We start from the raw sequence: 24,705 nt of genomic DNA, 5'->3' as shown, positions 1-24,705 counted from the left end.
ACACTCTCACCAGCGCTACTTGGGGGTCTTTTTTCCTGCACTCAATACAGCCCAGACAATTATTTATTTTACTTTATTATCTTGATGGACAAAAGTTGAAATGACATTGATTGTAAATTTTTATTTTCTTGATTGCCAGTGGGGCACAATTTTCCTTGTTAAGGGAGTCAGGAGACAAACTGCTCTTTCCTCTTGGAATTCTATTTTATGGTTCACAGGGTGTTAGAACTGGAAAGGGTTCAAATCCTTTATTTTACAGATGAGAAGACAAAGCCAGCAAAGGAAAGTATCTTTCTTCTAAGTCATTCACCTAATTTGTAGCAGGACCGAGACCAGAATGACGAATAACTTGACTCTAAACTAATTCTGCCCATTTACACCCATTAAAAAGAGGTTATTATTTTCAAGCTTCTATAACGAGGGAAGAATTTAGAAAATACTTAAAGTGACAGGCAGGGTTCTTACAAATTGCAGCTGTTTGAGAAATTGAACAAATCTGATGGGTCATTTGAGTAATAACACCAGGAACTCAAGGACAGAGAGTGTCAAGAATACACTGAGTTGAAGGACGTGGTCTTTTCAACATGCAAAATAATAGAAGACTTTTCTATCCTGTGAACCTACAGAAGGCAAACAGTTCACCCAGTTCTGCCACTTGGCCATGTGCCCCAGGACTGTGTGATTAGCAGTGCGCTTGGACTGTGTCTAAGCAATCCCAGCAATGGAACTTAAGTTTTCAAAATCAGCTCCAGGGCTTTTGTAATTTCCTCTCCATCACCATTTCTTTAAATCTCCCAGACAGAGGAAGGAATTCTCCACCCAAAGATATCTTCCTGGCTGACTTGGTCTCTGCTTTTTTAATGCATTCTCTCACTGATTCTTGTTGGTCTTGAGCAAAGAATGATTTATCACTGCCACTTCTACAGCATGTAACACAGATACAGTCTCTGTCTGAAAGACATTAAGATCTAAGTAAAATGAGCTAAAGAGTTTCTTCACAGAGAGGATCTCTATGGGAGTGATATTTCACAGGGGATATTGGAGGGAGATTATGTCAGTACAACCTGCAGGAGGGACCTGGGCATGCAACACTGTATGGAGACCTGAAGAGAGTGAAACTGCTGAGGTTCATTATTTCCCAAGATTTGTCAATAACCTTTATCACTTGGTGTTCTGGAATCATGCAGAGGGAGAGAAGGAGAGTAAAGGTCATTTCAAAGTCATTTACTTCAGGCAAAACAGGCAATCCATGGTCTGCTGTACTACTTTTCTGCAGGAGACAAGAGACCCCCAACTGTCTTATACTCTTTGCTGCCTAAAAGATCAGCCCTCTGTGAAGGGAGCCTTTCAGCCATCTCCCAGGCTGTCCCTGCACACAACAGAAGCTTGCAGCCATTAAAGCCTTGGACTCAGACCTCCCAGGTTGAATTGATTGTCTGTCTACCTTCAAGGTCTCTGGACTGAACCAAGCCTGATGTCATCAGTCAGAGAAGCCTAAGCCTCCCAGGTCATCCTTGGCCTCTGTACTCCCCTGAACCTGACCCATCTTTTCAATCCTCTTTGCTTTTGACCCTTGAACCATGCCTGGTGCTCTGTTATCTGAAAATTCCTATATGTCCTCAACCTTTCTGAAAATTTCCTTCATCTTCTGGCCTATCCTCTGACAATACTAATTCCTTTGCTGTCCTCTTTAGTGGATGCTGTTCAGTGGCTGTTCATGTCTTTCAACATTGACTTTTGTACATGGCTATTCATGTCTTTCATGGAGTTGGGATAAGTTCCTTCATGCTATTCACTGCTGTTTCCAAGTCATCTTATTTCTCCTTATTTCAAACTTTGCTCTACCTGGGGAGTTTATGTCATTTGACTTTGCCACTCAGCAAACCTTCCGTCATCATCTGTCAACATCCCAACCACATCTCTTATTCTTTGATAATGACTCCGGTAACACTGTATTCCTTTTCACTGCTAATTCTTTCCAAAAAAAATATAAAATCCATTGAGCATATGACCTTTCTGTATCCATGTTTATCTGCATAGCTTTATGTCTTTTTTTTACCCAATTCAAATTACATGGTCCGTCATTATAATCTTTTCACAAACACTCTTAACTTCTTGACTCCACTCCTTCCATTCATAATCAAAAGGTAAAAAAAGAACTCCCCCAATTCCTTCCCTGAAGTGGAGTGGCTGTTACTGGATAAAACTATAAAACTATGCTGTATGGTCTCACTTTAAATTTATGATCACATATTTCAGAAAACAATTTACCACGACTCATCATTCCTACTGGACTTGCCTAATATGTTTCCTTTCTCACTTTCCAAATGGCTATTTCTTATTTTCTTCTTCTTTCAAAACACTCTTTGCCACTTCTCCCTACACATACCTCTCAGCTGATGAACATAATTCATATTGCATAAACTATTAAAAACGTGAATTTTCTTATTTCTACTTCTGAATTAACTAATCTTCCATGGTGTGTACCTGACATGTTGTCTTCTCTCTTATTACATATAAAAGAATGTCTCCACTCTAAGGCCAGTTCCTCCACCAACGCTGTGGATACCATCATCTCTCACCTTCTCAAGGACTTTAATCCTATGGCAATTTAGTCTTCTACCCCATCAATTTCTCCTTTGTTTTTGAGTAAGTCACACCAGTCTACAAATAAGCCCTGGTATATCTAATTTTAAAAACAAATCTCTTATCTGTCCTTTCACCTCTTTCCACCTACCTCCCCATTTATCTCTTCACTCTCAAACAAAATTTCATGGAAGGATCTGTACATTGTCACTGTTTCTAATTCTTTGTCTTGCATTAACCCCTGAATGCAGCACAATAGCCTACCATCTTCACTACTTCAGTGACATTGTTCTTACCAATGTCAGCAATAACTTCAATGTTGCAAATCCAAGAGTTGCTTCTGTGTTCCTATTTTACTTTTTTTTAACTGATTATGGTTTTTTAAATCTAAATAGCTTTGGGGGTACAGGTGGTGTTTGGTTACATGGATAAGTGCTTTAGTGATGATTTCTGAGATTTTGATGCTCCTATCATGCAAGCAATGTACACTGTACCCATTGTGTATTCTTTTATTCCTTACCTCCCTTCCAGACTTCCCCCCAAGTTCCCAAAGTTCACTGTATCATTCTTAAGCATTTGCATCCTCATAGCTTAGCTCCACTTACAAGTGAGAATATACTGTTTGATTCTCCATTCCTGAGTTACTTCACTTAGAACAATTGTCTCCAATTCCATCCAGGTTGCTGCAAATGCCATTATTTCATTTCTTTTTATGGCTGAGTAGTATTCCACGTGGTATACTCCAATGTGGTATATATTCACTACATTTTCTCATTTATTTTGGTATTATCTTTATTATTTCATTCCTTCTTCTAGCTTTGAGCTTAATTTTTTCTTTTTCTAATTCCTTGAGGTGTAGCATTAGGTTATTTATTTGGGATCTTTTTTCTTTTTTAATGTAGATGTTTATTGCTATGAAATTTCCTAGAACTGCTTTTGCTACATCCTGTAAGTTTTGTTATGTAGTGCTTATTTTCATTTGTCTCAAGATATTTTTAAATTTCTCATTTAATTTATTCTTTGGCCCATTGGTTGCTCAGGAGCATATTAATTTCCATGCATGTGTAAATTTTCTGAGATTCTTCCTGTTAATGACCTCTAGTTTCATACCATTGTGATCAGAAAAGATATATGTTATAATTTTAATCTTAAATTTGCTAAAACTTGTTTTGTGGCCTAATATATGACCCATCCTGAAGAATGTTCTGTGTGCATTTGAAAATAATGTGTATTCTACTGCTGCTAGATGGAATTTTCTGTATGTGTCTATTAGGTCCATTTGGTCTAAAGTGTAGTTTAAGTCCATTATTTTCTTATTGATTTTTTGTCTCAATGATCTGTCCATTGTCAAAATTAAGTGAAGTCTCCTAGAGTTATTGTATTGCAGTCTATGTCTTCTTCCAGGTCTATTAATATTTGCTTTATATATTTAGATGCTCTGGTGTTAGGTACATATATATCTGTAATTGTTATATCCTCTTGATGAATTGACCTCTTTATCATTGTATAATTATCTTCTTTGTCTCATTTTACCATTTTTTATTAAAGTCTGTTTTATCTAAGTGTAGCTACCCTTAACATCTTTTGGTTTTTATTTGCATGAATTTTTTTATCCTTTCACTTTCAATGTATATGCATCCTTAAAGGTAAATGAGTCTTTTGTAAGCAGCATATAGTTGGGTTTTGTTTGTCCTTTTTTATTTAATCCATTCAGCCACTCTGTTTCTTGTTATGAGAATTTGGTTCATTTATATTAAAGGTAATTATTAGTAAATAAGGACTTACTACTGCTATTTTGTTCATTGTTTTCAGGTTGTTTTGGAGATCTTTTGTTCCTTTTTTTTTCTGATTCTGTATTTCTTTGTGATTAGATAGTTTTCTCTAGCGTTATGCTTTGATTCCTTACTTCTTATCTTTCGGGTATCTACTACAGGCTTTTGCTTTGTGGTTACCATGAAGCTTACATAAAACATCTTCTAGTTATAACAAGTTATTTTAGCTGATAACACCTTAACTTTGATTGCGTAAAAATATTTAACAACTTTACGCCATCCCCTCACACACATTTTATGGTTTTAGTGTCACAATTTATGTCTTTTTGTATTGTTTACCCATTGCATTATTGTGGTATTATTACTGTAAATATGTTTGTCTTTTAACCTTCATACTAAAATAAATAAGTGATTTAAGTGATTTGATTAGCATCTCAGCAACATTCATCACAGTTGACCACTTCATTGGTCTTAAATGCTTTCTTCTTTTAGCTTCATGACATCACACTCCCGTAATATCCTGGTTTTCCTTTCACCAAAGAAACTTTCCTCTTTTTAAGTCTTCTTTCATGAGTTCTCATACTTTGAAAGATCTGGAGATTCCGGAGTGACCAAGGACCTGGTTCTGAGAACTCTTTTCTTGCAATCTACTTTCCCCCTTTAATGATTAAAAAATGTCATCTACATGTTAGGGACTCACAAACTAAGCAATATATATTACATACATTTAAAATAGGCTTACTTGGTCATAAATGAATGCACAAGTTTCAAACATGTACAGGAATGCTGTAAGCCTGGGAAGAAATAATGCCATCACCTGGGAATGTGTTTTTCTCACTTCTCAGGAATACCAAATGGAATAATGAGAATAATTAACAATCTAGTGCACATATTTTCTGCCAACTTAGGGTTTTTATTCAGTGAAATCTCTGATACTATATGTGATAAAGTATATAAAGTTGTGTACATGCATGTGTTTAGATGCGTATATGTGTGTCTGTGTGTGTGTGTTTCCTCAGATGGTGTTCATAGTTTTATCAGATTCTCTTTGGAATTTGGGGTGGGTTTGTTTTCTGAAGCAGATAGTTTAAGATTTTACTGATCTGAGCTGTTGCCATTGTGAGTTTATCTTTGTGGCCACTGTCTATCCCAAGCAAATACTTCCAGAGTTAAATTCATCAGATGTAAATTTTACTGTGTGCAGTATAGTGCCTATATTTCATTTTTGTATGTCTATGTTTACTAATTATTAATTATATGAGTAGAATAAAAGACAAATAGTTTTATTACTGCTTTGCTAATACCATTCCACTAAATTTGAAACCACTGATCATTGATTTTGCATATTGATCTTATATCCAGACACCTTAAAAATTATTTTATTTGTTCTTACACATTTTCAACAATAGACAATTATTCTTTTAACAAAAAAAGTTTCTTGATGATATTTTTGCCCAGACTAATTTTTATACTTTAAATAAACTTATTAAAACATTTGCAAGAATATTTTCAAACTAAAATCAGGAAAATGGAAATTAAAACAATAAGATCATTTTTGCTGATAACTTGCATTTATTTTTAAGTTCGATAATAGCTAATGTTGGCAGTGCTGTAAACAACTAGCTTTATATAGCAAATTGGCCTAAGCTTTTGTGAGGCAATATGGCAGAGCAAAAAAATATTTAAGTGCCAAACATGTTTGCCCAAAGAGTTATACCTAGAAGTATATATAATATAGAATTTCTGGGAGATATACATGAAATGATATATGGATCTTCATGGAGGAGATGACACTTGAGCTGAGACTGGAAGGAAGATTAATAAAATTTTGTATGAAAAGATCAAAATAAATTTAAAAATAAATTTTGTCTTGCTTTGTTTTTTGTTAAAAATCAACTTAGGCAAAAAGGGTAATTGGTTGACTCACATCACTGGAGAAGATCAGATAGGGCTGCAGAAAGCTGAAATCAGGGGCTTGAGGTTACAGGGTGCCCCAGAGCTGGTTTCTGCTTCATACCAGCTGTCAGCTTCATTATTTCCTGAGGCACGTGAGTTTTCTCCATAAGACTGGGAGCAGCTCCTAGACACATATCTTCTTGGTTTGCCACCTGACAGTAAAGACCACTCTTTTCCAAGTTACAAGTGGAAAATTCTAAAGGAAAGACTGATCAGCCTGGTTTGTGTTTTGTTATCTCTGTCAGGTCTCTGGCAGAAGATAGGTAAATTGGCAGAGTATTATCACTGGCCAAGGAATAAGCAGTTCCTTGAAAAGAGCTGAGTCATCCTCAAAAAGAAAGGGGTGTTAGACAATCCAACAACAAGTGCATAATTCAAAAGGAAAAAGCCAGGAGAGGTACCTTAGTCATATGGCACTTCTTCAGTCTCATTTACAGAGGAGATAACATAATCTGCTTCCACAAAATTCCTTGTAAGTGCATTGGGACTTAGGTTTCCCCATTGCTGCTTATCCTTAGAGGCATGCCAGAGGACTTTCAAAAGTGAGCTAAGCATTTTTTGCTACAGATGGATCTTTTCATTGAAAACAAAATATTTGCATAGAGCATAGCATATAATAATAGCACAGCAGCATTGGAACTATGGGTGGCAAAGAGCTTGGCAGCTGTTTGTGTCTGCTATGGCATTAATTAAATATTTTAGCTCTGGTGTTTATTGGTATGTGGACAGTGTTTCAAACCTTGCAGAGTTTGAACCACCAATTTTTGCTATAATATGCTCTTAATGTCATGAGAATTGTATCTGGTCTCTTTTGCTCTTGCACCAGACTCATGCAGATTTCATTCTAAGGTACCATGAGGCTAGAAAGGTGAAGGCCACAGGGACAGAGAGCCCAGTCCCCACTGCAGGGGTCTCCTTTTGCTTTCCAAAGTTAAAAAAAAAAAAAAGCTTTATTGTTTTGATCATAAATAAGATCCCTCTTCTATAATGTTCCCTGAGGCACACATCTTCCTAAAAATATATCTCCTTTATAGTGAAGCCTTTTGAGAAATTCTTCTCTTTCAAGAAAATTTCAACCTCCTTAGGATATTTTTTGTCCCTCTGGAAAGTAATTCAGAATTATACATTAAACTTTCTATTTACCTTATATTTAAATAACAGTTAAATCAAATTACAAATGACTAGATTTTGTATGTAGTCTCATACAATGATTACTACTGCAAAATAAGGATCTTGGCCGGGTGCGGTGGCTCACGCCTGCAATCCCAGCACTTTGGGAGGCTGAGATGGGTGGATCACTTGAGCTCAGGAGTTCAAGACCAGCCTGGCCAACATAGTGAAACCCCATCTCTACTAAAAATACAAAAATTAGCTGGGCGTGGCAGCGGGCACCTGTAATCCCAGCTCCTCAGGAGGCTGAAGCAGGAGAATCTATTGAACCCGGGAGGCAGAGGTTGCAGTTAGCTGAGATCGCACCACTGCACTCCAGCCTGGGCAACAGAGCGAGACTCTGTCTCAAAAAAAAAAAAAAAAAAACTTAAGAAATCACAAGATCCTTGTGGACTATCAGAAACTAACTAAAATCATGCTAATTTTGCCCAATGTATGCATTGTCGATACATAATCTTTAAATAACCAAAATATTGGCTTATCAGGATATACTAATTTTAATAGTCTACATAAGAGAATGTTTTTTTTTCTTTTTTTTTTTTTTGAGACAGAGTCTTGCTCTGTCACTCAGGCTGGGTTAGAGTGGCTCAATCTTGGCTCACTGCAAGCTCTGCCTCCCGGGTTCATGCCATAAGAGAATGTTTTCTATGATTTTATTTAAATACAATTAACACTATTTTTTTGTCATGAGTATTACACTGACAATTCATGAGATATTACTTCACGACAACAAGTAAGTGTCTTGTCAAGGACCAAAAATGGTAAAAACATTAGCAAAGAGCATAGGGTACACGATCTGCTCAACAGACTTTGTTGGCCAATGCTAAGTGAACTGCACATTTGATCCTACAGCAAAGGTAGATTTCACAGGCACCATTGAAGTACTTGAGAACACCTGTTTAGCATAAGGCAATGTGGAATTGTATTTCATTTACCAAAGTTAATTCAATGCCATCCATCAGCCATTTCTTGAATATCTACTATGTGTTCTGAAGTCATTTCTTTTTCGTTTTATTGAATCATCCATTCTCTTTATGTTGACTTGTTCATGCCAGTTTTTCTCAGAGGAATGCCTCTGTTTCTTCAACAAGTGATTGTGTCCGTGTAGACTCAGCCAGAGCTCAGCTCTCAGTAGCCACTCTCCTATTCAGGAGCTCATGTCTAACACCAAAGGAAAGACTCAAGTATCTAGAATCAATTTGATAAGAACCCCTGCATACTTTGTCTAAGGTTTATAATCTTGTTGGATCACCGCTAAACTACGTCCTTAGAAAAATAAGGAAAAGACCAATCAGGCAAAATTGTTCCAATTATCCATTTTACATTAGCTTTGGAGGTTTGGTCATGGTGGTTATGATGACCTTCTTCTTCTGTATCATGGGATATAATTTCTGTCCCAGCCAAACGGCCAACTTTCCTTTTTTGAAGTTTCATTTTGGATACCTGTTTCATTTCCTGGCCAGTGTCAGTAATCCACAATGGGCTCACTTCTCCAGCATCCTCCCCCTGAGCACATGACTCCACTTTGGGTGGTATTTAAAGATCTCTGCCTCTTTCAACGTTTAGCATTTCCCCAAGACTACCTCTGATTACTTTCCCTGCCAATATGTCTATTTGTTCTCTAAAGGAATTCAAGTAGTGACACAATTATAATTATATTCAGATTATCTTTAATGATGTCATTTGATTTTGGTACATAACAAAGAATAAAAGTGAACTATATGAATCATGTAACCCTACTTGAAATAAGGACCCAATGTGAATTAACTCCTAAATCCCTTTAACAACTAATTATATGTTGTATTTATTGCTGTTTTTGATAGTATAAACTTCCTAGTATGCCATTCCCCCAAGGGAGACATTTTTAATAGTAGTAGAGATACATTTGACTTAGTCAAAAGTTATCTGGAAATGAATCATTCAACAATATGTCATGTAATAATAGATATTTCTATCTATATAAGGTACCGAGATCTTGTCTCTTGAAGACATTAGCATCCTTTGGAATTAAACCATCTCGCATTCATAATGAGTTTCCTCTTAAAGAAGTGATTGGCCTTGGAATTATGGTTTTGGAAACAAATGACAGCCCTGTATTCAACAAACCTAATCAAAAATAATAAATTGAAGTGTTGCATCACTAATAGTTTAGATTTCATCAGACTTATGCCACTTGCTACAGAAGTTTTTCTTTTAACTATCATTATTACTTAACATTGTCTGTGTTTTTAGCCAATGTGCTAAAGCAAGGCAAGATAAGTATTACTCTTAGAAAATAATTATTATTTTAAAATAATATAATTTCCCTATCTAGAAAAACCCAGAAAAAAACAGGGAAAACTTTTGGAACCCGTAAAATCTATTCAGTATTATGGCATTAAATACAACATTAATTTAACAAATTCATAGCTTTGTTTTATATTAGCAATAATCAGATAGTATAATGAAATTAAACCCATTTATAATAGCATCAATTATTATAAAATGTACAGAAATTTACTTTATGAGAAATGTGCAAGCTTGATATAAAGAAAACAGTTTAAACATTATAGAAAGTCATCAAAGAAGAATTGAAAAGGTAGGAAATTATACCATGTTCCAATATAGATAATCTCAATAATATAAATCTGCCACCTCATCTAAAATGCATTCTATAAATGTAGTACCATTGCAGTCAAAGTTCCAAAGGGTTTGTTCCACTGGCAAATTAATCTTAAAGTTCATCAGAAAGATTTAATCTCAGATTCAATGGTAATTATAAGGAATTAGTTTGAGAGCAAGATGACAAGATTATTAGATTTTAACTGCTCCATGCAGCCATTTATGTGATAATTATGTAAGGAAAAACTTAAATATTTTAATGAAACAGATGGGGGTATAAGGAGAACAGATGTTGAAATCTTACACTATCTTTATCTCTTCTCAACTTTCCTCTTCTGTTCCTTTCAGTAATCAATGAATCATCTTGGGTGACATCTTCTAGTTTTGATGCTCCTAACCTCATCTGAGCATTGCTGAACCAATTCCTTTAAAATATTCCACATCTCCATTCTCTCCATGCTTCAAAACCTTCAAAAGACTGTTTTCCTAATATTGCACAAGTGCTTCAAAATTTGCAAAGGCCTGCAGTTGACTTTCAATGAAATTTAAATGACCACATACATAGTTTTTAGGTGTTACATCATGAAGTTAGACATACTTCACACTAACAAACAACGAAATCTTAGGTGTATTTTTAAAACCTCACTAAGCCTCAATGTCCTTAATGAGCTTTATAATATTGTCTCATAGAGTTGGTGTGCCAATTATAAAACAATCTATTGAATATCAAAGTTTTTGTATTTATAGATGCAGAGCACTGAGTGGAATGAAAGATAGCCCTTCTCTCTTATCCCGAGAAGCTGGATGGACATTGTGCTATGAGTTCTGCATCTCTTTCCTTGGCACTTTAGATCTTTGAAGTGAAAACAGAAATTTTCAAGCACCCCTAACACCCAGGATGTCTCAGCGTCTCAGTGGGCAGAAATAGATGAGCACAGAAGTAAGAGATTTTGAGACTCCTTCCTTAGGGTTAAAGGGTAGTGTATTAGCCTATTCTCACACTTCTATAAAGATACTACCTGAGACTGGTTAATTTATAAACAAAAGAGGTTTAATTGACTCATAGTTCTACATGGTTGGGGAGGCCCTGGAAACTTACAATCCTGGTGGAAGGCTAAGAGGAGGCAAGGCATGTCTTAAGTGGGGACAGGAGAGAGAGAGAAAGTGCAGCAGAAACTGCTGCTTATAAAACCATCAGATCTCGTGAGAACCCACTCACTGTCATGAGAACAGCATGGGGGAAATCACTCCCATGATCCAATCACCTCCCACTAAGTCCCTCCCTTGACACATGGGGATTACAATTTGAGATGAGATTTGGGTGGGGACACAGAGCCAAACCATATCAGATAGTAAATGGGACATTTTAGGTCCATGAATAGTGGGAGTAGTACCTGGTTTCCACAAGGAAACCTTCAGAACCCTAAATGGGAAAAGCCACAAAGTACTTTTTCCTTGACAATGATTCTTATGCTGGTGCTTGACACAGAACATCAGAGTTACTTGTCTTCAAGGAGCCCCGTAAGCTTGGAAGTTGAGCACAGCAAAGTGAACTCAAGGCCAGCAGACTCATCTCTAAATGTTCTGTTCTGGTACTCAGGCGTGGTCTGAGAAAGGAGAAGAGTTCCCATAAAACAGAACCAAGAGAGAATTTTCCATCATCTGAGCGAGTAGGATTGGGGAGTAGATTTAAATTATATTAAAAAATTGTTTACCATAAAATTGCTTTCACCTGAAGTCATGGAATAAAGTTTCATGCATACTACATAAAACACAATGAAAATAAGGCATTCAGTAGTAGCAGGCATATATAAATGCCCACTCCATGGGCATGATACTAGCAGAGACATACAAATGCCCACTCCATGTCAGCAATTATTATCATTTTTTATTATTTATGTTTCATTCATGACACATCTTTAACCAATACCATGTGAGCCGCACATGTTCCCCAGTGTGGCACCTCTACTCCAGGCAATATGGTACATCTATTCCAGGTAGGCTGTTCCTTTGTAGCTCCCATGGCTATTTACTTACTACCATCTTTGTCCTTGTTGGTTTCACTATCTGCATTCCCAGTGCTAGGCCGTTCTCTCTCTGACATTCTGTTTGTATCCATTCTTTATAGCCACATTCAAAGTAAACTTCCCCCAAGAAAACTTTCTCGAATAACCCTTGATATTCTCCATTGTCCCTAGGGTTTATTTATAGAACACATGGCATCAGCAGATGCTGACCATGCCCACTCATGTCCCTTCACTCCTCACCATTTCTACAGGAAGCTGTGACTCTGCCTGAAGGATTTCTGTGGTCAATGGAACATGCCCAGCTCATGTGTAGAGCAGGAGGAAGTGCTCCTGCTCCAGAATTCCCCAGAAACAAAGCAACCCTCAAGCAATGACATCTGAAAGTTGAAGGACAGACACTTCAGCTTTGTCAGTATGTTGTATGGGACAACTCAGTCCCTACATAGTCTAAACGGTCCGGCATGATTCATCTCCTACAGCAATAAATAACCTGCTAATAACGCACTCGAATTGGCATCCTTCCTTTCCCTCCCTCGCATTCCCACATCCCTAAAGGTACTTTCTGGTAGATACTTCCTATCATCTTCCCACACACCTTCTCCACCCAAATTCTTGTTTATAGGTCTGCTCGTTGGGGACAGAACGGAAACAACATCACCTCCCACTTTCTTACATGCTGCCTTAAAGATAATTATTTCCCTTCCTTAATTATTATCTTCCCAACAAGATTATAAACTCCCCTGGTGCAGAGCATACTGCTGGTCTGTGAACTATTTGTTGGTCTGTGAGCCATTTGTCACTGCAATGAGATAAGCACAGAAATCAAGAGTAAGTGTTTAGAAATTCTTATAGCAATTTTCCATTGCCAGAACATCCAAGCATGTGATCAGTGGGCTTACCCAGTGAACAGGCAGTGACCAGTTAGATAGTGTGGAAATGCGTGTGATGAGTCCCATGGTGCACGCTGTCTTTTAGTCACATGCACGATAACCATGTAGCAAACATGAAAAGGTGAGAAGCTTGTGCTGAAGATCCACATAATGCTGGTAACAGGCAAGCCATTAAAATGGATAAAAGCACTTACAGTTTGTAATATAAATAGGAAAAAATACATGTCTGTCTCTTTTTACCCTGTTTAGGAATACTTCGCCTACTCTAAAGTCAAAATTATATTCTGCTATGTTTTCTCCTAGACAATTTTTGTTTTACTTTGTGACTAATTTTAATTAATTTTATATATTACATGAGGCAGGAATTGAAGCTTATTATTTTATTATAAGTAACATTTTTCTGGTGACCACGGAAGCAACTATACTGTGAAAACCCCCAACCCAAAGGCTAACTTTGGGTGAGTGGTGGGGTCCGGTAACATCTTTCTCACAAACCACAAAGGGACAATACTAAGAAGACCCCTCTGATCCAAAGGAAATAGACTGCAGCACTGATTGGATGACTTTGGGTAAGTGGTAGAGTACCCAAGTAAAGAATGAGATTGGGTTAGAGACCCAACTTAGGGGAGTTAAAGTCTCTCCTACAACAGAGTGGGTTAGAGGCCCCTCTTAATAAAAGGCAAGGACGCTTGACCGATCTTGGGTTAGAGGCCCAACTTAGGCGGGTTAGAGTCCCTTCTAAGATTTAGGGGGTTAGAGGCCGCTCTCGCTAAAGTCCCTCTGGGCTAAGAACAAGTTTGGCATTATGGGATGTTAACTGCTATTCTTTTTGGAATAATCTGTCTTGTACTCTTTGCTGATGGCTGTGGGTGACAGGGTTAGGCATGTACAGGATCATGGGACATGGGGAGCTTTTTCCTCCCTAAAAGGGGAAACATGAGAGCTGATGGGACTGCTAGGAAAAAATCCCTTCACAACAGTAGCCACAGCTGCCTGAAATTTTCAGTGTCACTGCAGTGGGTGGGTCTTTCTCTGGCCTCCCTAGGCATTTCATCTTCCCCACCCTGCCACAGACAATGCTTTTCTCTCTCTCTTTTCCCTTTCTTTTCCCTTACTCAGGGCAACCACCTTGCCTAGAGACCACGTGTTGAAACTCCAAGTCGGAGGTTGGATTAAAGATGAAGAGGCCCATCTGGGGGCAAATTTAAGCCTTGCCAGTTTAATATTGGGTGCTAAGCAGAGTAGCTACTGTCTATGTTTTATCACATGTATTTTGCTCTGGCCAGAATGAAAAAATAATAATATTCCTTATAGTGCAGCTTGGCCCCCAGGGAGGTGGTGCCACAAGCCTGCAAGCCGGATCACTAGGGCTGCTCAGGGAAAGGGAACCCAGAAGCCTGGCATGCTGGCAAAGGGTAAGAATTTCTTACCAGTCAGATTTCTGGCTTCTCTCTGTCCATGCAAACAGTTGAATGAATGGAAAAAAAAAAAAAAAGATCAGTATGTATCTCCTCTGTAAAGTTTTAATTAATGTGAAAAAGAATTCTAAGGCTAGCCTTAAACTGGTGTATTTTGTGCTATGAATTCGTTTTTCCATGTCGAGGGGTACTTCAGGATAAAACACAGGCTTAGAACACCTGTAAGCCCACTTTTCAAGACAACCCAGCAAACTGGTCAGTAACAAACTTGGCTGCAGGTCCCTGAAACAAACAGAAAAACCACATGAAGTCTCCACGTAGTTTTATGCCCTTGGGAGCTTGACCTTTTAACCATGTGGCAGTAATTTCTTTTGGTCTCCGCCTTCGGGGAACAAGAATTTTAGGGTTCATGTCATAGTTAGCTCTAAAAATTATATTAAATAGAAGCTTTTGCAAGCTCGAAATTAGCTACTCTGACTCATTCTGGAAAAAGAAATGGAGACTGCCCGTTGCTATAACCCACTAGCTAAGGTTTTGCACTTTCACAGTGGTGGTCCAAGTTAGATCCCTCTCCAAATTAAAGGCTCTGTTTTGTTTCGCATTGTGTTATCTGATGGTTTTGAGTTTGGGTGGGGGTATCAGAAATTACTTCACATTATGAGGGAGCTTTGGTGTGGAATGACTGGGTAGGAAATATACTTTAAGGCATGGCTAATAGTAGTTATGAAGGGATACTTGACTCTTTGCACACTTGGATCAGAGAAGCATGCTCTTGGCCACCTGGAAGATAAGGAAACATTCCCACCCCACGCTGGGAGACAAGACTCTCATGAGGGATGGGCTGATACAAAATGGGCTGATTGGCTTTGGGTTGCCTTGCAATGAAATGCAGAGTAGAAGCACTGCACTGTCTTCTCCTGCATTATTTCCCTCCTTTTGGAAATTCAGGAGCCAGTATAAAATGACATCCTTATTTTGGGGATCTGTCTTTGCCTTCAGCTGCTTATTTGCTGCTAATTTAGCCCTAGAAACACATGCTTTCCTGGCCCTGTTTTTCCAAGGGCTCCACCCTGAAGCCCATAATCTAATTAAGAAACTGGCAAATGAAAAATCTTACAAGTGCTGACTCTTCTGACTATGTATGTATGTGTGTTGTATGTTTATATATAAAAGAGCTCTCATTAATTAGCTTAGAAAAATAAGCACTTAAACCAAATATTTTGTCAGAACAATAGAAACCTTAATGCTTTTTGTTCACATCACTTTAGTAATCTTTTGGAAATAAAGACAGTTTTAATGATTATCGGTAAAATAAAATGTCTTGAAAATGTAGACATTTGGTCTAAATTAAGGTCAGATATCAGATTTGTTAAATGCTTTAAGGTCGAACTGTTTCTTTGACTTTTGAAAATTGTTCAATTTACCTACCTTAAAGCCATTAGATTCTAGATGAGGCCTGGGGACATGTGGGGTTAGCCACACCCCCTAGCTATGCTGGAGAGTCAGCTCTTATCTGCACTTCTGCTTGGTGTGTCCTAGGCTAGGCTCCACACCTAGTACATAATTAAAATCTCAAACTTACTAAGGTTTCCACCAAAAATAAAAGTTTCTAAGAGTTAACATTATAACATGTAATTAAAACTACTAAAGAAACAATTTTGCATGCAAGTTGTGTAAAGAAAGTAAAATGTGTTTTGGTGAAAGATTATAAGAAGTGATGGGAATGTGGACCTTTTTTCTGCCTAGATTAAGGTGTTAAAGGATTGTTTTAAGTAAGAAAATAATCTAAAGATTTAAACAAGTTGTGGAAGGTTCATAAAAATTAATTGTAAGAGATTTTGTGTGTGAACATATTGGCTAAAGTTAAAGGGGGTATTATTCAGTTTTTCCATAAATTAAACATTGGAATCAAAGCACAACAGGTTTTTCTGATCTGCTCTTTCCAAAAAAAAAAAAAAAATGTAAAGGGCTATAAAGGTTTATAAGACTCTTACCTTATGGTTACACATTAAAATTGGGTAAATATGTCTATAAGGTTTTATTAAACATTGACTTTAACATTAATAGGACATTAATGTAAAAGTTAAATTTGGCTTATTTGGTATAAAAATCACACAGGAAGCATTAACAAATGTGAAATGGTATTTTGCTTTCTTGGAACTATATTTGCATAAATGTGTTATTGGTATATGTTCCAAAGTTATGGGAAACTCCTATAATTCTAATATGAATTAGTGTATGTTATTAATAATTATAATTATATAAAATTTTCTGTGCCACAGAAGTTACATTTCCTTATCAAGTGTGGCTTTAATAGTGACTGTCCTAAAACATTTTGTCATCCGCAGACAATTGTTGTCTTGTTTTAATCCTCTTTAGAAGGTGGTTTATAATCAACTATAGAACTCTAGCAGGTATTCTTAAATGCAGGTTTCTAATTGAAAATTGTAACACTAGAATAGAGGAAGCAACTTTCAGAACTCTCTTGAAGAGCTGGAATGTTCATGAATATCAAATAGAACATGAGTTAACTGAATTAACTGAACCAATAGAAAACTGCAGTAATCTTTTTAACTTTGCTTAAAACGTTGCTGATCCTTTATTTTGTTTCTCAGAGTCAAGGAAACTTTTTTTCTTTTTTGAGCTATTTACAGCTTTCAGAAATTGAGTAAAGTATACTCCTGTGAACAAAATTTAGAGCATATTTGTTTCTCTCTACCTGATTTCTCTGGAATTTGGAAACTAATTGTGAGTATCCTTAACTTATGGCAATATAGTTATTTGCATAGGTGCAATAAGAATCTGTTTTCGGGGAGGAGCCAAGATGGCCAAATAGGAACAGCTCCGGTCTACAGCTCCCAGCGTGAGCGACGCAGAAGACGGGTGATTTCTGCATTTCCATCTCAGGTACCAGGTTCATCTCACTAGGGAGTGCCAGACAGTGGGCGCAGGCCAGTGGGTGCACGCACCATGCGCGAGCCGAAGCAGGGCGAGGCATTGCCTCACCTGGGAAGTGCAAGGGGTCAGGGAGTTCCCTTTCCGAGTCAAAGAAAGGGGTGACGGACGCACCTGGAAAATTGGGTCACTCCCACCCGAATATTGCGCTTTTCAGACCGGCTTAAAAAACGGCACACCACGAGACTATATCCCACACCTGGCTCGGAGGGTCCTATGCCCACGGAATCTCGCTGATTGCTAGCACAGGAGGCTGAGATCAAACTGCAAGTCGGCAGCGAGGCTGGGGGAGGGGTGCCCGCCATTGCCCAGGCTTGCTTAGGTAAACAAAGCAGCCGGGAAGCTCCAACTGGCTGGAGCCCACCACAGTTCAAGGAGGCCTGCCTGCCACTGTAGGCTCCACCTCTGGGGGCAGGGCACAGACAAACAAAAAGAGAGCAGTAACCTCTGCAGACTTAAATGTCCCTGTCTGACAGCTTTGAAGAGAGCAGTGGTTCTCCCAGCACGCAGCTGGAGATCTGAGAACCAGCAGACTGCCTCTTCAAGTGGGTCCCTGACCCCTGACCACCGAGCAGCCTAACTGGGAGGCACCCCGCAGCAGGGGCACACTGACACCTCACAAGGCAGGGTATTCCAACAGACCTGCAGCTGAGGGTCCTGTCTCTTAGAAGGAAAACTAACAAACAGAAAGGACATCCACACCGAAAACCCATCTGTACATCACCATCATCAAAGACCAAAAGTAGATAAAACCACAAAGATGGGGAAAAAACGGAACAGAAAAACTGGAAACTCTAAAACACAGAGCGCCTCTCCTCCTCCAAAGGAACGCAGTTCCTCACCAGCAACGGAACAAAGCTGGATGGAGAATGACTTTGACGAGCTGAGAGAAGAAGGCTTCAGATGATCAAATTACTCTGAGCTACGGGAGGACATTCAAACCAAAGGCAAAGAAGTTGAAAACTTTGAAAAAAATTTAGAAGAATGTATAACTAGAATAACCAATACAGAGAAGTGCTTAAAGGAGCTGATGGAGCTGAAAACCAAGGCTCGAGAACTATGTGAAGAATGCAGAAGCCTCAGGAGCTGATGTGATCAACTGGAAGAAAGGGTATCAGCAATGGAAGATGAAATGAATGAAATGAAGTGAGAAGGGAAGTTTAGAGAAAAAAGAATAAAAACAAATGAGCAAAGCCTCCAAGAAATATGGGACTATGTGAAAAGACCAAATCTACGTCTGATTGGTGTACCTGAAAGTGATGGGGAGAATGGAACCAAGTTGGAAAACACTCTGCAGGATATTATCCAGGAGAACTTCCCCAATCTAGCAAGGCAGGCCAACGTTCAGATTCAGGAAATACAGAGAACGCCACAAAGATACTCCTCGAGAAGAGCAACTCCAAGACACATAATTGTCAGATTCACCAAAGTTGAAATGAAGGAAAAAATGTTAAGGGCAGCCAGAGAGAAAGGCCGGGTTACTCTCCAAGGGAAGCCCATCAGACTAACAGCGGATCTCTCGGCAGAAACCCTACAAGCCAGAAGAGAGTGGGGGCCAATATTCAACATTCTTAAAGAAAAGAATTTTCAACCCAGAATTTCATATCCAGCCAAACTAAGCTTCATAAGTGAAGGAGAAATAAAATACTTTACAGAAAAGCAAATGCTGAGAGATTTTGTCACCACCAGGCCTGCCCTAAAAGAGCTCCTGAAGGAAGCACTAAACATGGAAAGGAACAACCGGTACCAGCTGCTGCAAAATCATGCCAAAATGTAAAGACCATCGAGACTAGGAAGAAACTGCATCAACTAACGAGCAAAATCACCAGCTAACATCATAATGACAGGATCAAATTCACACATAACAATATTAACTTTAAATGTAAATGGACTAAATTCTCCAATTAAAAGACACAGACTGGCAAGTTGGATAAAGAGTCAAGACCCATCAGTGTGCTGTATTCAGGAAACCCATCTCACGTGCAGAGACACACATAGGCTCAAAATAAAAGGATGGAGGAAGATCTACCAAGCAAATGGAAAACAAAAAAAGGCAGGGGTTGCAATCCTAGTCTCTGATAAAACAGACTTTAAACCAACAAAGATCAAAAGAGACAAAGAAGGCCATTACATAATGGTAAAGGGATCAATTCAACAAGAGGAGCTAACTATCCTAAATATATATGCACCCAATACAGGAGCACCCAGATTCATAAAGCAAGTCCTGAGTGACCTACAAAGAGACTTAGACTCCCACACATTAATAATGGGAGACTTTAACACCCCACTGTCAACATTAGACAGATCAACGAGACAGAAAGTCAACAAGGATACCCTGGAATTGAACTCAGCTCTGCACCAAGCGGACCTAATAGACATCTACAGAACTCTCCACCCCAAATCAACAGAATATACATTTTTTTCAGCACCACACCACACCTATTCCAAAATTGACCACATACTTGGAAGTAAAGCTCTCCTCAGCAAATGTAAAAGAACAGAAATTATAACAACCTATCTCTCAGACCACAGTGCAATCAAACTAGAACTCAGGATTAAGAATCTCACTCAAAGCCGCTCAACTACATGGAAACTGAACAACCTGCTCCTGAATGACTACTGGGTACATAACGAAATGAAGGCAGAAATAAAGATGTTCTTTGAAACCAACGAGAACAAAGACACAACATACCAGAATCTCTGGGACGCATTCAAAGCAGTGTGTAGAGGGAAATTTATAGCACCAAATGCCCACAAGAGAAAGCAGGAAAGATCCAAAATTGACACCCTAACATCACAATTAAAAGAACTAGAAAAGCAAGAGCAAACACATTCAAAAGCTAGCAGAAGGCAACAAATAACTAAAATCAGAGCAGAACTGAAGGAAATAGAGACATAAAAAACCCTTCAAAAAATCAATGAATCCAGGAGCTGGTTTTTTGAAAGGATCAACAAAATTGATAGACCGCTAGCAAGACTAATAAAGAAAAAAAGAGAGAAGAATCAAATAGACACAATAAAAAATGATAAAGGGGATATCACCACCGATCCCACAGAAATACATTCTACCATCAGAGAATACTACAAACACCTCTACGCAAATAAACTGGAAAATCTAGAAGAAATGGATAAATTCCTCGACACATACACTCTTGCAAGACTAAACCAGGAATAAGTTGCATCTCTGAATAGACCAATAACAGGAGCTGAAATTGTGGCAATAATCAATAGTTTACCAACCAAAAAGAGTCCAGGACCAGATGGATTCACAGCCGAATTCTACCAGAGGTACAAGGAGGAACTGGTACCATTCCTTCTGAAACTATTCCAATCAATAGAAAAAGAAGGAATCCTCCCTAACTCATTTTATGAGGCCAGCATCATTCTGATACCAAAGCCGGGCAGAGACACAACCAAAAAAGAGAATTTTAGACCAATATCCTTGATGAACATTGACGCAAAAATCCTCAATAAAATACTGGCAAATCGAATCCAGCAGCACATCAAAAAGCTTATCCACCATGATCAAGTGGGCTTCATCCCTGGGATGCAAGGCTGGTTCAATATACACAAATCAATAAATGTAATCCAGCATATAAACACAGACAAAGACAAAAACCACATGATTATCTCAATAGATGCAGAAAAAGCCTTTGACAAAATTCAACAACCCTTCATGCTAAAAACTCTCAATAAATTAGGTATTGATGGGACGTATTTCAAAATAATAAGAGCTATCTATGACAAACCCACAGCCAATATCATACTGAATGGGCAAAAACTGGAAGCATTCCCTTTGAAAACTGGCACAAGACAGGGATGCCCTCTCTCACCGCTCTTATTCAACATAGTGTTGGAAGTTCTGGCCAGGGCAATCAGGCAGGAGAAGGAAATAAAGGGTATTCAATTAGGAAAAGAGGAAGTCAAATTGTCCCTGTTTGCAGACGACATGATTGTTTATCTAGAAAACCCCATTGTCTCAGCCCAAAATCTCCTTAAGCTGATAAGCAACTTCAGCAAAGTCTCAGGATACAAAATCAATGTACAAAAATCACAAGCATTCCTATACACCAACAACAGACAAACAGAGAGCCAAATCATGAGTGAACTCCCATTCACAATTGCTTCAAAGAGAATAAAATACCTAGGAATCCAACTTACAAGGGATGTGAAGGACCTCTTCAAGGAGAACTACAAACCACTGCTCAAGGAAATAAAAGAGGATACAAACAAATGGAAGAACATTCCATGCTCATGGGTAGGAAGAATCAATATCGTGAAAATGGCCATACTGCCCAAGGTAATTTACAGATTCAATGCCATCCCCATCAAGCTACCAATGACTTTCTTCACAGAATTGGAAAAAACTACTTTAAAGTTCATATGGAACCAAAAAAGAGCCCGCATCGCCAAGTCAATCCTAAGCCAAAAGAACAAAGCTGGAGGCATCACACTACCTGACTTCAAACTATACTACAAGGCTACAGTAACCAAAACAGCATGGTACTGGTACCAAAACAGAGATATAGATCAATGGAACAGAACAGAGCCCTCAGAAATAACGCCACTTACCTACAACTCTCTGATCTTTGACAAACCTGAGAAAAACAAGCAATGGGGAAAGGATTCCCTATTTAATAAATGGTGCTGGGAAAACTGGATAGCCATATGTAGAAAGCTGAAACTGGATTCCTTCCTTACACCTTATACAAAAATCAATTCAAGATGGATTAAAGATTTAAACGTTAGACCTAAAACCATAAAAACCCTAGAAGAAAACCTAGGCATTACCATTCAGGACATAGGCGTGGGCAAGGACTTCATGTCCAAAACACCAAAAGCAATGGCAACAAAAGCCAAAATTGACAAATGGGATCTAATTAAACTAAAGAGCTTCTGCACAGCAAAAGAAACTACCATCAGAGTGAACAGGCAACCTACAACATGGGAGAAAATTTTCGCAAGAAAATTTCTACAAGAAAAAAACAAACAACCCCATCAAAAAGTGGGCGAGGGACATGAACAGACACTTCTCAAAAGAAGACATTTATGCAGCCAAAAAACACATGAAAAAATGCTCATCATCACTGGCCATCAGAGAAATGCAAATCAAAACCACTATGAGATATCATCTCACACCAGTTAGAATGGCAATCATTAAAAAGTCAGGAAACAACAGGTGCTGGAGAGGATGCGGAGAAATAGGAACACTTTGACGCTGTTGGTGGGACTGTAAACTAGTTCAACCATTGTGGAAGTCAGTGTGGCAATTCCTCAGGGATCTAGAGCTAGAAATACCATTTGACCCAGCCATCCCATTACTGGGTATATACCCAAATGACTATAAATCATGCTGCTATAAAGACACATGCACACGTATGTTTATTGCGGCATTATTCACAATAGCAAAGACTTGGAACCAACCCAAATGTCCAACGATGATAGACTGGATTAAGAAAATGTGGCACATATACACCATGGAATACTATGCAGCCATAAAAAATGATGAGTTCATGTCATTTGTAGGGACATGGATGAAACTGGAAACCATCATTCTCAGTAAACTATCGCAAGAACAAAAAACCAAACACCGCATATTCTCACTCATAGGTGGGAATTGAACAATGAGATCACGTGGACACAGGAAGGGGAATATCACACTCTGGGGACTGTGGTGGGGTGGGGGGAGGGGGGAGGGATAGCATTGGGAGATATACCTAATGCTAGATGACGAGTTAGTGGGTGCAGCGCACCAGCATGGCACATGTATACATATGTAACTAACCTGCACGATGTGCACATGTACCCTAAAACTTAAAGTATAATAAAAAAAAAAAAAAAGGAAAAAAAAAAAAAAGATTTTGTATCTTCCCTTGCAGATGTGTGACATGGATAAAAAGCTCCCCATAGTGGAAAGAGGTGCCATAAAACACCTAGACAATGAGAGCAAGATGGGGGACCCAAAATGGTGCCCTGGCGTCGGCAAGTGGTGAAACCAGCCATCTGGCCCTGTGCCCTGTCCTCAGATGTGCCCCTGCCACCCCAGCAGGTACATTTGCAGGTAAAGAATTTCTTTCGCTTTAGTGTCCTGGGAACCAAGTATTTTCTGTTGGTGGTGTTTCTCTTGCACTAGGTGAATTTTTGCCTCGCTTACCTGAGACTTAGACCGTCCCAATTCCAGTCTCCACTGATGCAAACTAGGTTGGTTCACAACAGGCTGCCATAAAATTTCTCATTTTTTTCTGTTTGAAATGTGTAACTTTTGATTTACTTCCTAAGTAAGACTTCCTGAGTTGGGAGCTCTAAAAACTTTCATTAAAAAATAGTGGATTTGTCAAACTTTTGAGCAAAGTATTGGTGGCACTTCTAAATCTTTGAATTTAATTTCTTCTTTTAGGGGACTCTTAGAAAGGGAAAATATGATCTTACTACATTGACCATGCAAATTCTGAGGTTCATATTGAATCTAAAGTCATTGGAAATATAAATCTCAATAAAATCCCTAATACTAAATACTCATATATATGTATATATTGCCCATAGACATGTAGTATGTATTCATGTATCATATATGTATAGGTATATATATGTTCATATGTCATATATTAAAATATGTATGAATTTATAAGATACAGGTGGAAATTATTGACATGTTATAACTAAATAAAGAAAATCTTTAACAACCTAAAAGATGCCAATATAAACTCTCAGAATTTCTGGAAAAGTTAAATTTTCATTAACCCTATCTCCTCTCATAGCAAAACTGTGGTGATCTTAATGGATCTTACAGATAAGGAATTTGCTCCAAAGAAGGTTGTTATTTAAACTTATAAATTGGTATAAATATATTCATTACATTAGTAATCAAATTACCCAATGCAAAAATGATTTTCTACTTGGAAACTGTGCCTTCCAAATGGAAAAATTAAAGAAGTCAATTGAAGGATAAAATACTTATTTAAAAAGTAAATATTGCAAAGGCATGAAGTTGCCAAATATACTAACTGTAGTTTTGATGAGCTGGAAATCTTCAGCAAATAAATGTTTGGGTTTCTCCCCACATAAAATATTAATGGCTAGATTGTTGAGACTTTTGTTATTACCTAGGGCCCTCCAGTGGCAGGACACTTGTGTGTTGCCTAATGTTGGTTTACGATTATTTTAAGCATTATTGAAGTGTATCAAGGATCACGTTCACTCCTTCCATTAATTCATTCATTTAAAAGATATTTGTTGCACACCAACTACATAAAAGTTCCTTGAGTTTCAGCACTGTAAAAAAAAACAATGATCCTTGCCCTTTTGGAGCTTAAAATCAAGACACAATTTA

The 24,705-nt window shown here is 38.1% G+C and overlaps 1 long non-coding RNA gene across 1 annotated transcript in view; it reads left to right on the top strand.

Annotated features, from left to right (window-relative positions):
• Nucleotides 1–24,060, top strand: part of LOC104006356 (uncharacterized) — a 76,126-nt gene extending 52,066 nt beyond the window's left edge. The window contains exon 3 of the long non-coding RNA XR_680043.3: nt 23,255–24,060. This is a non-coding gene — a long non-coding RNA (uncharacterized LOC104006356). The remainder of the gene's footprint in view (nt 1–23,254) is intronic.
• Nucleotides 24,061–24,705: the final 645 nt, after the last annotated feature.

The sequence above is a fragment of the Pan troglodytes genome, chromosome 4, assembly GCF_028858775.2.
Source record: "Pan troglodytes isolate AG18354 chromosome 4, NHGRI_mPanTro3-v2.0_pri, whole genome shotgun sequence".
NCBI classification, from domain to species: Eukaryota; Metazoa; Chordata; class Mammalia; order Primates; family Hominidae; genus Pan; species Pan troglodytes.
Note: the sequence above shows the minus strand (reverse complement) of the source record. Positions and strands in the feature narration are given on the sequence as shown.